At 41.1% G+C, this 15,742-nt stretch overlaps 1 pseudogene; it reads left to right on the top strand.

Annotated features, from left to right (window-relative positions):
* Positions 1–5,836: 5,836 nt before the first annotated feature.
* Positions 5,837–12,514, top strand: LOC119310202 (annotated as a pseudogene).
* The last annotated feature ends 3,228 nt before the right edge of the window (positions 12,515–15,742 follow it).

Genomic DNA, 15,742 nt, shown 5'->3' with positions numbered 1-15,742 from the left:
CTCGCGCAAAAGGCCGGTCACACCATACTCGATGGGGAAGGACCTTGATCACCGTCAACTGCCACCTTGGAGGATGCGTGAAGGGTGTCAAAAGAAACCTCATGAACCAACAATGGTACGTCAATCATTGCTATTGTAAGAAACTCCATGGACATATGCTGAACCGAGGAAGCCATGTTTTAACTGGTCAGGATATAGCTCACCAAGGAAGGGTCCTCGAAGGAATAAGGCCCTCATGCATGACTCGATTAGTGAGGAGGTCACGGAGAACACAATACGCCTCTAGGAGCTAAAGATGAGCCATGCGGTGAGCCTAGGACTGTAGTAGAAGTGCCTCCTCACTGATAACCGCAACCATTTGGGTGTGGGCAGAACATGCAACAACTATGTCCACTCAGAGGGTGCTCGCCTAGGCGTCCGCCTAGGTCGGGGCCGGACGATGAGATACAAGCAACTCCTAAGGGAAAAGAAAAAGGCATGAAGATAAGTGCGGGCAAACGAACCTAAAAGGCTTATATTGGCAAGATACCTTTGATCGTCACTCAATGTGTGTGAGCCAACCATCACTCGGCCATTGGATGAACTCGCAATGGTTTGGGGTGGCGACCATGGGGGCATCCCCAACTCCGAAAGAAGGTGGGACATGATTCAATGAGCTAGTCTGGTGCCCTCTAGAATTGACAAAAAAATGTCGTCCTCTGCCAACACCAAAGCTAGAAAAGAAAAAAATGATAAGATGAGCAAAATCGTTAAAAGTTGCTTGTGATGATTGACAAGATGAAAGAGGAGACAAGAAAGGATCACGAGGAACCAAAAACAAAATGGTGGCACTTGTGAAGACATTCATCGATCAAGCCCATGCTATCATCACTCTTTTCCTTTGCCTCTTCCTTCTTACCCTCCTCAAAATAAAGAGAGACAAGAGATAATTAAAGCTAAGGTATGGCTACATAATGCGGGTAGAAGTTGGTGTACATATATTAGAGCAAAGAGAGAAAGTCTTAGGCAGGCTCAAACTCATCGACTCTCCTAATGATGATGAAGATCTCGTAGTTGCTATGGGGTCGCGGAGCCCATGGAAAGGCTTCAAGGTCCTAGGTTGCGATAACTCCTCCACAGGCAGCGATACAATGGTATCTAATGGCCAATAAACATTCCCCTTTATGCTTGAAGGGTTCAAAATGTTCTCTCTTCTGCCACCTAATGTACCAAGTGTTGAGGACTAGCGACTCCCACAATGATTGCTTTCTTGATTGTGTAAGTAGTTCTTCCAAAATAACACTCCCATACATCTCCAAATCTTTTACCATGACAATTATTTCATGCAATCCCATCTCACTCCAAACTTCCTTGGCACTTTTACAAGTGAACATAAGATTCATGATGTGTCTATTTGCTAAATTCTTTATACCTGAAACAATACCATGTAGAGCATAACATACGATTTGTTGTATATTGCAGGGAATTTGAAGTTTCCACATGATATCCCACACTAGGTTGGTTGTAGATGATCCTTGCCTATCTCCCCTTCTAGTCTATGCTCCATATTGGTGTTGCCCTACGACATAATAAGCAGAGCAAACATAGAAACTGCACGATTTTGTGTGGCCCTATGTCATAAAGTCCTCAGTCATGTGTAAACTAAGGGGAATGCAAAAAAATTCTTTCTGCATCCAAGCTAAGGAAAATATCCCGGATCAGTAGTTCATCCCATTATCATGTGTATGGATCAATCATCTCAGCAAGTGTTTGCAATAATCTTTGGCCCCTAAAGTTGTCACTTTTCTAGTTGAGCTACAAGGCGCCCAATGTCCCTCCCAAGTATTTATGTTGTTTTCGAAACCAACTCTCAAGATGTTTCCTCTCATAAAAGTGTGTAAAATAGATGTAGTACTCATCCATGTAGAAGAATATCCCCTCTTAGGTCCAACTTTCAATAAATTTTCACTAGGGTAGTACTTAGCCCTTAGGACCCTGCATCATAAGGTTTCTGATTTAGTGATCAATGTCCAACTCTATTTTGCTAATATTGCAAGATTATACATGCAAAATCTTGAAACCCATTCCCCGATTCTTCTTTGGGGTCCATATTTCTCGCCAAGCATGCATTCTTTTTTGTTCATTTGTATCTTCCCACCCACCACTGTAGCAAAAAATTTGAGAGACTGGATTACAACCTTCAGTAAGATCTGTTTGCCTACAGTAGATAAAAAAATCCCTCCATACTTTCAACTCAACTTCAATAATTTCTTTTAAGAAGGTGTATGAAACTCCCACTCTTATGTGCACCCACCACGGGAGGAAGGAATAGATAGTTATCAAAAATATTCTCAGTCATGATACTTAATTCAACGCAAACTTGGGACTTAACGCCAACATTAACATTTTGGAATAAAATAATTACTACATTTAACTTCACAAATCATTTGTCCAAAGCTTTTCATAATTTTGATGAAGAACTTGTCTTAATGAGGTTGCACTAGTCAAATTTTCCTTCATAAGGATCCAATAATCATTAGTAGAAAGTAAATGAGAAATTAATGATACATTTCTACACACCTTTATACCTTCAATGCGACGAACCTATGAGACAATAAACTTGACAAACCCTCTGCGCATATTCAGAACGAATAGGGGGACACTGGATCTCCCTACCAAAGTGGGTACACAATTTTCAATATAGATCATTAATTCTAACCTTGTAATTAGCTGACTTCACACACCCCATTGACATGTCAAGAATATCTTTAAGAAAACCTAGCCTGAGTAGCATCTTCTCTAGAAAAGCCCACTCATGTAGTCATAATCTTTATGTGTGTCTAGTTTATAGCGCAATAACGCTCCTGTCATTCTTATTTTTTAAGCATATGCATACATTCATAGGCCACTATTATGTTATCGGTAATAAGCCAGTCTGCAAATGCACGTCAAATATGGGATATTATATCATCAGAACATGCTTTAATCTCACATAAATAGTTTTTAATATAACCTTATAGAGCACATTGCCTAAACTAATGGTCCTAAATTGGATAACTTAATCTGAACTTTCTACCTTAGGAAGAAGAACAATGGCAGGGTCATTCTACCCCTGAGGTATCAAGATATCATGTTCTCACTAATTACCGCTAGAACTTTGCTACAAAGTGAATCCCATATGCCAACAATTTTCAAAATATTGCACGCAAACATTCCATAATGGGGCTTTCAGATCACCAATAGATAAGATATATATTTTAACATCATCTACCAAATAAGTTTTTCAAATTTCATCATTCATGTCCTGAGAAACATGAGGTACAACCTCTCCAAAACAACCAGTTCAACATCATCAACTTCAGTACTAAATAGGCCTAATTGGACATCAATGGATTTAGATGAGCTATACCTTCTCACAAAAATCTATGCACATATGTTAGGCCCTTAATTTGATTTTGCTGCCTTATGGAACTTGCCAAATGATCAAAATAGCTGGTGTTGCAATCTCCAATTTTTCTAGCAAATTTCTCTAATTATTTAGCCCCACTATAAATTTTCTTGTTAAAAAAGACCTCCATCTCGAGCAAGGGCTCTTTCTACCGAGCTAGATTCTCGTCTCTGATGAAACTTCTTGTAACTCTCTCCAATTCTCTTTGAGCTCCTCTAAGCTTGTCTCATTTAATTTTTATGACAACTATGTCCCAGATATGAAGTATTTTGTGAACTAGGGCCAATTTTCCCACCTAGCTGCCTCATTTGAATTTTGGCCCAGTCCCAGACCAAGCCGCTTTCAAGTTACATCACTTTCAACCAACGGTTCTCAACATTTTTTTGCTTCACCCTTGTGTATCAAAAGTGGTGGATTGTCCGGCTACTATACTCCAAATTCTCTAGTAAAATACCAGCAAACTTGTCATTCTACTTCATATTTGTGAGCGCATGAACAAGTTGTTCAGAAATTCTTCCTCAGTGACAAGTGTATTGATTACCAACATAACCAAAATTTGAGAGCTTGTAGTCTTGTATAACACCCCTAAATGCTTGCATGAATTCCCATCATCTTTTTCAAAATGATAAATGATTTCATCCAAGTCACCCACAAGATGTCAAAATGAAGTGAATATCTCTGAGTCTGTGCCATGTCAAATGTTGTCCATCCACTTTGGCTCACCATGCATGCAGGTGAACCTTTCTCCCTCCCACTGCTGATTAAAACATCAATATAATTTCATGTCTTGTGCGTCAATGAGATTCTTGAGAAGTAACAAATCACCACTTCTCCCGTCAGTATGAAAAACTTCTTTATGATTCATCTTTAAGCATCGACTAAGAGATTCGGCCAACCAATAATTGAGATGGGTTCCAGGTTAAAAGATGACGTCTCCCCCTTTGCTACCAGACGTCTAGAAGCGCAAGAATTGTCACAAATTTTTGGAGGCCACGATAGTTCCATTTTCATCATTGGAGGCAATCCCCCTCGAAGGGGTAAATGATGGATCATTTTTATTTTCATATGGAATCTCATGTCTTGTGTCTTTGCCTCTTCATATCAACCTGACTTGTGTCTATGTTTTCAAGTATAAGTACCTTATTAGATATCCCAGTCGCGGCCGACGATGGATGACCATCCTTCAGGAAAGTGTCATCAGACCCAACCAACCTGTTCCTAGCTCCAGGTGTGTTGTTTTAGATAAGAGGCCTACGACCCGGCGTTAATGATGCTCTTATGGACAAGGACATGAAGACCTAACAGCTAATGGTACAACACAACACAATACTAAAAACACGGGGATAAAAAACAAAAAACTATGCATGATACATGGGCGCCCAGGAGCAGCAGCAAAGCCCTCACACATGAGCAAAGAATCGATGCCTAGAAGGAGGCCACCTCATGAAGGAGGCTAGCCATCGACAGTGGTTATGCCATTGTCTGGCTGTCCAGGACACCAGCACCAACTTGTTTCATTGTCGAAAGGAGCCCCCTACTCCTCGCCTTGGCTCGAAAGGTGCCGCACCATCAAACAATGAAATGCTCACCTCCCTAGAGCGCAACTAGACACTGACGCCAAGACCCCAAACTGAGGCATTCCAACAGAACCACCTCGTCGGACCTAGCTCCTTGTGAGAGCACCACTGTCGAGGCACAGAACATTCACACGAAGAGAAGAAGCTGCCATCCATGAACCCACCTCGATGGCCAGCAAGGTGGGACCTTGCTCATGAGACGGGGCCTCCAAGAAGGGAACGATGCTATGGGGCTGCCACCACTCAGTATGGAACAAGCCAGACAAGGGTTTTCACCCAAAGCCCAATGGGGATGGAGGCCACCCACAATGACACCTCCAAGGAGGGGAACAACGCCCAAAGGGGTCGCTATCACTGTCACCGACACCGTCGGGTAAAGCTTTCACTTGGGACATGCCCACCATCACCTAGGTCCATCCACCGTGGCCAACCAGAAGAGATGCAAACGACGGCCGAAGTAGAGCGGGATAGAACCGAAGACCACACCTGGCCGGCGATCACCTCCAAAGTGAGCCACCTCGCTGCCCAAATAGCCTAGGGGACACACGAGCACCCACGCCATGACACCCACCAGAATGGTGCCACTACGCCCACCATCCGGAGCCGCCGCTCTGGCGACCGAGGGGATCCACCCTCACCCACCACCCACCGAGAGGTGGACCGCAAGCACGCAGTCAACCTCCCATGCTGCCGCACTAGTGCAAATCCGCCTACCGTGGCCACACCAAGCATGCACCTTTCTCGCACAGAGACAAATCATGACCAAGATCCACACTATCAAACTCCCAAAGTAGCAGCCACATGGGCCACTGGCGAGAAGAGGGTTGTGCCCATGAAGACCATCGAGAGCCACCAGATCCGGTGGCGGCCGGGAACCCATCCACAACCACCGTCTCCTGTGCAAGGAGATGCACCACCAGGGCTCGAAGGCCGCAACTCGCACCCGCCTATGGTAGCGCCACCCCCAGGCAAGGCCACAGATGATGACGGGGAGGGAGGGGGTTATAGATCTGGCCAGGGCATCATTTGCAAGGAAGAGGGCAAGCCCGGGAGCAGTAGAGGGGAGGAGCAGGAGGAGGCAGGGGCACCCCACCGCCGCCGTGGGCCGGCCGGAGGCCGCCGACAATGACGACAAGGAAGGGGAGCATGGAGGAGGTGGTTGTTGGGGGCGGCGGCGGCGGTCGCCTCATGAGCCGCGAGAGCGACCCACGAGATGCTAGGGCTGCTTTCCCTTAAGACCCTCCTTGAGGTGCATTGTTTACATTACCATCCTCAAAACTTTATTCTAATATGTACCCTTATATTCTCATTCAGAGAAAAGCCTAGGCTATGGCCTCTTCCACGCCCTCTAAGTCTACCTCTATCATCACCACCACGACCTGCACTTTACCGAGTTCCTCTACAACAACAACAAATCCTTTATTCCCAAACAAGTTGGGGTAGTCTAGAGGTGAAACCCATAAGATCTCGCAACCAACTCATGGCTCTGGCACATGGATAGCAAGCTTCCACGCACCCCTGTCCATAACTAGCTCTTTGGTGATACTCCAATCCTTCAGGTCTCTCTTAACGGTCTCCTTCCATGTCAAATTCAGTCTACCCCGCCCTCTCTTGACATTCTGCGCACACTTTAGCCATCCGTTATGCATTGGAGCTTCTGGAGGCCTGCGCTGAATATGCCCAAACCATCTTAGACGATGTTTGACAAGCTTCTCTTCAATTGGTGCTACCCCGACTCTTTCTCGTATATCATCATTCCGGACTCGATCTTTCCTCGTGTGGCCACACATCCATCTCAACATACGCATCTCCACCACACCTAATTGTTGAACATGTCTCCTTTTAATCGGCTAACACTCAGCGCCATACAACATTGCGGGTCGAACCGAGTTCCTCTAAAACAAAAAAAAATCTGAATTAGCCACTCAACAAAATATTTTTTATCATGGATTCCTTCACCACATTATGTCACAATGTGTCCCATCATGCCACAAAACTCATAATAATCTAGGAGTTTCTTGCATGTCACCATATGCTTTACTCTTTCCTTAATCATGATTGGAACAAAGTGAACCAGGGGAACATTCACAATCAGGTAAACACGAGCTTAGAAAACTTAGAAGTATTTCTTTTACCTTCATTAACAAAAACTTTAAACGATGGGCATCCAACCTTCTTTGCAACCCTCTTTTCTGGTTTCGTCTTCTTCATCAGTCCATCCGGCACCCCATGGATTTGGGCCTAGACTGGGATTTATCCCGCTTGTACTGTAACATGTTTGAAAAGCCATCGTACCCCTGAAGCACAATGGCATCTCCCCTAAAGAGCCACTGCCCCCCTTCCATCACATGTTTCCAGTCACAGAGTCATTGGCATTGGACCATAAAAAATTGATCCAAGGACCTTGAAAGTTACATCTTGCGTCAACTATGCTGTTCACATGGATTTCATCATTGTAGCGTGGCTAAAAGTTTTGTTGTGTGAACCCCAGAAAGGGCCAACCATCTAATGTCCTTTACCGAATCATCTAATTTTGGCCTAGATTAGTATTTTATCCATCTTATACTGGAACATGTTTGAAAATCCATCATACCTCTCAAGAACAATGGCATCGCCCCTAAAGAGCGACGGGTCCCCCTTCCATCACATGTTTCCAGTCACAGAGTCATTAGCATTGCACCATAAACAAATTTGATCCAAGGACCTTGAAAGTTACATCTTGCACAGAGCACCATGTTATTCGCATGGATTTCATCATTGCAGCATGGCTGAATGTTTTGTTTGTATGAACCCTAAAAAGGGCCAACCATCTAACGTCCTCTACCAAATCATCTAATCCTCTAAGAAATCCATATTGGTTCCTTCTTCTCAGGAAGGCACAATCCTTTCAAATGATCTATAATATCAATGTCTTCCACACCTAGATCATGGCTTAGAAGAGTAATTTGTCGATTGGCCAGATAAAGCAACGAGGAGGAGAAGGATAGTTGCATCATGGGTGAGAAGTATCGTCTAGGGGCAGGGGTGTGGTGCACTTGTTAAATGATTAGTAATTCCAGGAACCAGTTATGCTCCAGTGGTAACAATGAAGGATGTGGCTCAAAGCCATCCGACCAGGAGTGCAAGATGTGGACTGAGGATATGAACTAGTACTTCTTTGTTGCGCCACTACACTGGGAGGACATTGCCAATAGCATAGATGGTTGGTCGTGGCGCCTACTTTAGAATTTATCATGAATGTGAATTCAAAAAAAAATTCTTCACGTTGTTTCTTGCAAATTTAGTTGTGGGAAAGTATATCTTAGCATTGGTTTAGTTGAATTTGAGCTACACATTTATGTAATTCCCCTTTTTCAGGTTCACAATGGATTGGTAAAAAGAAGGAATGTACCCAAGGAGCTTTATCTATCAAAACTATGTAGAAGTGAGAATGGCCTTATTGCAGTACCCGTTGATGCTAGCACATATGGTAGGGGTTTGCCCTATGCTCCTGAAAATTGGCCATGTAGTGGAGATGAATGGCATTGGAAAGTGGTGGGCAATAGATCTACTAGGAGTGGGCACTGACCTGATAGGTAAATGATTTCAGCAAGGACTTAGTAGGTTCTAAAGTTTAATAGTTTTCCATGCAAAAGATGCAGAAGTAGTATAAGGTTATTTTATATATTAGCTATAGCATTGCACCAACGAAAAATAGCATATGAATTATTCATGTTTTATATGGTTGATTTAAAAAATGAATTACTTCGGCATTGCTGATTTATGTTGTGGAACCAACTTCGCACAGGTATCTTAGCCCACCCTCACGTTTTTGTGATGCTACAAGCAAAAGTAGGATACTGAGAAGTAAGCAAGAAGTTATAAAGTTTATCAAGACAATATTTCCTGATGTTGAACCCGACACATTTTTTTCTATGTTTATATGGAGTATCCGTGCTAAAGGGAGCATGACTCAAAGAGGTTAGTCCTTTCTATTGCACTCTAACGTTAAATGTTAAAAATATATTCACTAGACAAGAGTGTGGGTAGTAATGTTTCTGAAGTTGATGTCCTGGTAAATATTGGGATATTTGCAGCTGTGAGGACATCAACAACCATAAGAACATGAACTGAAATTAATGAGTAGGTAATTCTTAAATGTAGATATTTCATTGTAGTTTACATAATACAACAAGATTAACAACCACTATAACACATTCCATCTAATGGATGCTTTTATAAATTGTAAATATGATTTATTTTTGTATCTCCTGACCGAGTCGTTTCTTCCATATTTGGGTCCTTAGATTTTTTCTATTTGAACACATGTATTGATATTTTTGGAAGAAAGTAACATGGTAGAACTAATTAATAAACACACATGGGGGTCTATAGATCTTCCATTTACTTTCCCTCTATGTACTAAATAACTTTATTATTAGAGGAACACTCAATATTCATCTCCATTCAAGCATTGGCATACTGATATCAATATTAACATTTATGTTTTTGATGGTTTGTTTCACATTTCAATCCCATCATTTTCATGCAAGCGTATGAATTGGTTGCATCTGATATATTGTCGCGACTCTGCATGTCCTTTCCATACATCTACACTTTGTTGGATCTACATCATTGACTTTGTTAATGTGTCCCACTTAATATACCTCCTAGATACCCCCTCTGTAATGAAATATAATAGCGTTTAGATCGAAACAAAGTGAACATGGTTCCACGCACACCCACGTGAATAGTAAATAAAAAAATACTAGGAACATTGAAAAAAAATCTACAGTTTTGGGGTAACAAACTTGGTTAATCATTCTACTCATGTGTGAAGTTTCATGAAGTATTGACAGCCATGGATTCTAAGTGAATAAAATACAATTAGGACCTTACTATTCATTAAACATTGTTTCTTAATATAGCTTTGATTTGTCATTTTGCCCAGAATAACAAGGATGTAATTTTTTTGTGAAACTTCGTACGCACGTATATCGGTTGACTAAGTATGTTACAAAAAGTATTCAATTTTTTTTATAGTATTTTTTTTCTAATTTACTAAAGGGGTGCCTGTGGAACCATGTTCACTAAATCTGCGTCCCGTTTAGATCACTTGATCTAAACGCTCTTATATTTCTTTACGAAGAGATTACAAGATAACCCATCGATGGAAGCTGTGCATTCGATTTATTTAAAGAAAAATAATATGGGTCGGAGACACTACCAATGCAAATAAGTATACAAGGGAGAAAATAAAAAAATGAGAAAGAAGGCAACACTGGCATGTTTGTCACAGACTTCACTGTAGTTGCCATTATGCATTGAATCTCCTTTCACTATTATATCAGTTGTGAAGCCTTGGCACCTGTGTTTTTAGGTCCATATCTAATCCGGGAAGTTCTTTAAGCTATTATTTTTAGTGGATGCACATGCTTGTTATTTTCTACGTATATACATGTTTCATGATTAGATTATATACATATTGTATTTTGGATGACGTGTCAATATTACTTTATATATATACACATATCAGTTTGCATAACTTATCTTCTTCCCAAATTATAAATTCTGGCCGCCAGTACGATCCTTAAATATTCGCCGTGTGTACTCCTACTTCCACTGGTCCAAGTGACACCAAGCTTCACTCAACTCATTCTAGCAGTGGTTTTCACCATAGTGCTAACTCATATAAAGGAAATGAAAACAATTTTACTCGTCCAAGACTTTCATACAAATTTGCATTAATCTTCCTCAGTTTTCTTCATATCCAACCTAGGGATTTCTTGAGAATTAACCTAGTATTGTAGATGCATCGCATAAGGAAATGAACAGCTTCTCATTTGATATGTTAATTGTTTGGTGTTCTCTATGACAATATATTCATGAAGCATCATTTATATTGCCTTTCCATATTTTTTGTTGTTTCTGCATACATTGTCCATGTTTGTGTTGTTCTATAACAACTTAATATCTCTAGGAGCTCAACAAGTGAGGGACCTTGAACCTGAAACTCTCACAGTGGATCCAATTGAAGAGATAAATGGAATAATTGAGCCATCATTAGCACTGGGTTATGATAACTTCTCTACATTTCCTAATTTCTATCATGACAGTTGTTGCATTATCTGCGGTAGAACTGTTGACTATTCCTTTCGAGGTTATAACTACATAAAGTGTGAAGCAGTTGTGGGTGAGAACAACATATGTGGGCATGTTGGGCACCTTGATTGTGCTTTCCAACATTTGTTGGCTGGAACTGTTGGAGGAGGTACTCCCATGGATGTACAATACTACTGCAGGCGATGTGATAACAGAACCAACCTGATGATGCATGTGCACAAGCTCTTGGAAACATGTCTATCTCTTAGATCAAAGGAGGAAATTAAGCCTATCCTACATTTGGGCATAAATATCTTGAGTGGTTCAAGACAACCACAAGCAAAAAACTTGGAGAACTACATGGGATTAGTGATGTCAAAGGTGATGTGATATTTTATTTGCTCTTAGTAAGATATACCGTAACTATTTCCACCCATGATTGGTGCTGACAAAAGACTATGGTTGGATGGTCCATTGTTTATAATGCAGATTAATAGTAAGGTTGATCTTGCTGAAGATTGGAAAATGGATCATGGTGATGACATGGAAATACTGTGTGCAGGTGAACTTATTGTTTAGTGAACTGATAGTATGATATAAGTATACGACCACAAAATCTTTTCCTAGGAATTCACATGTCATCGTAAAAGGTCCCAACCTAGTTGTAATTGTTGGGACATATAGTTTTAAATGTAATTTAGTATAATGCAACTCTATATATTATGCAAAAAATCAATCTAGGTGTTCAAACCCATATGAGGTTTGTCCTACACAATACCATATTTTAGAATGGGTAACAAAATGCTTTGCTAGCCCCTATAAGTTGTAAATTGTTGGGTTTGGCCTGTTCTGTAATAGTTGTTCTTTGTTATAAGAAATTATTAATCCTCATGTTTCTTGTAATCTAAAAGAACTATTTGGATAATTGGTGTTCTGTCATTGTTAGTTTTTCATTCACATATAGTTTGCGCGTAACTTGGTTCTTTTCTTCTTATGGCTAATGCAGAAGATTTTCCCCACCCACTGCCAATGCCATGATGCTAGGGGATGATCAATATCCTTATCAAATCAATCCACATGTTGATCATGAGCTACAAGGTGCTACTAAAGGTGTTCTAGGCCACACTTGAGCAGGAAAAGTTCAAGGACATGCTCAAAGTTTCCAAGGGATTTGGGGAAATAGTGGAAATTTCGTTAATGAACATTTCAAATTATCAGTTGAATAGTTCAAAGTTTGAGTAGCATAAACCTAGATTCCATAGTTTATTGTAAACCATACTCTGCAATGTTATTGTACTATTGTATCTACTATGTCTCCTTGTAAGCTGCTAACACACCATATTAGCTTGCTCTAGGATAATTTGCCTCAGTATTAAGCAACAATCGCTCCCATATTTAGGAAAAATTGCTCCAACATTTTTAATTATTAGTTTCAGACATTAAGAGCAGATTCAATGATCATTATGTTGGTAATTTTTTGTATACTATGATTGTCGAGCATACATTACCATGTCAAGGTTGATGTCGATGTATGAAAGCACTTCGGGAACATGAAAAGGGAGTAATACAAATACAATTTCCCTACTTGCATTTGTTGTTCCAGTTGGCAATGAGAATGTTTCTGTGTTGTTACCTTCACTGGTATCGTAAGGTGCTATACAAACGGTTTTTAACCCCTTTCCCCGATGGCATTTGAAACCATCGCCAAGTGAGTGTGGGAGATAGGGGGTCCTTCCCACACGACCCAGAAACCGTCGGGGATGGGCGAGCGGCTACTGACGTTCGCCATAGAATAAACGTATGAGAAGCCACCCCAGTCCCACATGTTACATCTCGACGTTACGTTTCTAATCAGAGAGACATCCCAAACGATTACACCGCTATAGTCATGTGAAAAAGGTGGGCATCAACATTTAAGCTGCCAATATGTGTGTGATAGGTACGTTATCGCACACGGTTCAAGAATGTAAAATGTGTGTGGTGCCTCTACTAACGCCAATGTGTACACTTACATAACTGTGTGCGATTGGTATTTCTATCACAGGCGCACACTGGTTTGAAACGTTTGCCTTATTACCATGAATTGCAGACACATATGAGACGAAACCATGTGTGCAGCCGCCGGGCATCGCAAACGTTTCACGTCAAAGAACCGTCCGTTTTCTTTTTTTATCGCACACGCTATTTTCTTTCTAACCATGTGCACATTATTTTATTCGCTCTTGTACATTTTTTGACTGTAATTTATTATTCGAATTGGAAATTTTGAAATATGAAACGTGCAATTAAAATTCTCAGCATAATGGTTCAACAACGAATCCATAATATAATTATCAGGACAATATGTTCAGTAATTACAGGATTATACAACAATTAACTATGACGAACCACAATTTTTACAGGCGGAAAAGGTGAAGAGACAAGTGTAAATCATTTTGACTGCCGATGGTGTTGAAGAAGCGGAATGCCCATAATGTGCCTTCCTGCATGCCATAGGCACGAACAACTTTTGTCCAACCCCTTGTGACGATTGCCCGCCCATCCTTCACTGCCTTCAGGAAGACTTCTAGAGCATTATCATGGTATCATGCATTATATACTTTAACCTTAGTTGCCTCCACTCCGGTCATGTAGTTTGCAAGGTAATCATCAGTAAATAGCTTCGGAAACCACTGAAAAGAGAAAAATATCAGATCATGAGGTCTAATAGAGTAACTTGTTGTGGGCAGGGGAAAAAGGCAACACATTACTTACCATCCTAAAGTTCACTGTTGTCTTGGACAAAGTGTAAATAAAGAGCTTAATTCCCACCACCCATTTCTTTCGTCTAACAATCTTTCTTAGTTTCATCACTTGACGCTTGTTCATGAATATCTCATTGCCCCATATGCAAAAGGGATCGAACCGTGGATCAGTACCGCTCATATATGTACCTACAAGCAACCAGTTAATGTTAGAAGCTAAACTGAGAGTACACAAATGATGTAAAATACAAGTACCTACATTCCTAAGTACAAGTATTTTTAGAGATTTCAATATGAACTACATACGGATGTATATAGAATTATAGGTATAGTTTAGATTAGAATCTAGATTCACTCATTTTGCTCCTTATGTAGTCTATATTGGAATCTCTAAAATACTTAAATTTAGGAATAGATGGTGTATAAGACATGGGATGCAGCTAACCTCGACGACAAACAACAACATCGCCCATTGTAGCCATGTATAAGTACATGGAAAGCCAATGTTAACTACAACAGGGTTAACATCCACCATAGCAAATGGTAATAAAACGACAACATCTGTAGTGATATCTTCATTGTAAAAGAGTAGCACAGTAGCAAAGGGACGGATTAAAAAATGGATACAACTGTTAATTGCAACAGGCTTAACAACATCCTAATTCATGTTTTGTAAGTTTGTAGCCATTGAGATACAACTGTTTAAAAATGGATACAACTGTTAATTGCAACAGGCTTAACATCACCCTAATTCATGTTTTGTGAGTTTGTAGCCATTGAAATACAACTGTTTAAAAATGGATACAACTGTTAATTGCAACAGGCTTAATGACCATTGAAACCGGACTGATAAAAATGCAATTGGCAGAGTTAAACATCACAAGGCAGGTGCCGCTAGAGCAGATAATGGCACAGTTGTCTATCAAAAGGTAGGGAAAATAGCTAAAATGTGTTAGGCATGTTTACTACAAGATGCTTAAGACATTCTCTGTACAAAACATAGCCATTAATTGCAACTGGTATTGGTAAGATTGAACTGGTGAGTTCATACTTGGTAAGTCCTGAGAGGTAGTTGATGGGGCACTTCATCTTGGCTAGAGCCCGCCCAAAGTCAGCGGTGGCAGAGGCGAGCTCTTCCTCCGGGTCGAAGCATGGATCGGTGCCCCCGACATGTGTACCTACAGGCAACCAGTAAATGGTAGAAATTAAACTGCAATTGCACAAATGATGTGAAATACTGTAAGACATGGGATGCAACTAACCTCGACGGCAAATAACAACATCAACCTTATGACCATGCGTAAGTACATGGACATGCATGTTAAGTACAACAGGGTTAGCATCCACCAAAAATAGCAAATGGGCAGCATCTCTAGTGATATCCTAAGTCATGTATTGTAAGTTTGTTGTTGGTATTGGTGAAATTGAACTGGACAATTAATACTTGAACATCACACAGTGTGCAGTACTGAAACAAAAAAGGCACCAACATGCTTAATACATCAAACGTACAAAACATAGCCATTGCAAGTGGTATTGGTAAGATTTAGCTGGTCAGATCATACCTGTTAAGTCCTGGGGGGTAGTCTCCGGGGCACTTCTTCTGGGCCAGAGCTTGCACCATGTCGGCTGTGGCGGAGGCGAGGTGTTCCTATGGGTCAACACTCATAGTGGCCATCGCGCCATGGACCGCCATTAGCTCCTCGACCTCCACGCGATATGTGGTTGGGCTTGCGCGGTGATGCTCTAGAGGTAGGGGCGGTGCGGATTTGGAGGCATGAGGATGTTTCGCAGGCGCCATTTAAGCAATCAGGCCGGGGCCATGATAGAGATTGGTGGGTTACCTGATTGGATCTGAGCAGAACATAGATGTGGTAGAAGCTGTGGTTGCGGCAACGACAGTTTGAGCTGCC

The sequence above is a fragment of the Triticum dicoccoides genome, chromosome 5B (genome assembly GCF_002162155.2).
Source record: "Triticum dicoccoides isolate Atlit2015 ecotype Zavitan chromosome 5B, WEW_v2.0, whole genome shotgun sequence".
Taxonomy (NCBI): Eukaryota; Viridiplantae; Streptophyta; class Magnoliopsida; order Poales; family Poaceae; genus Triticum; species Triticum dicoccoides.
Note: the sequence above shows the minus strand (reverse complement) of the source record. Positions and strands in the feature narration are given on the sequence as shown.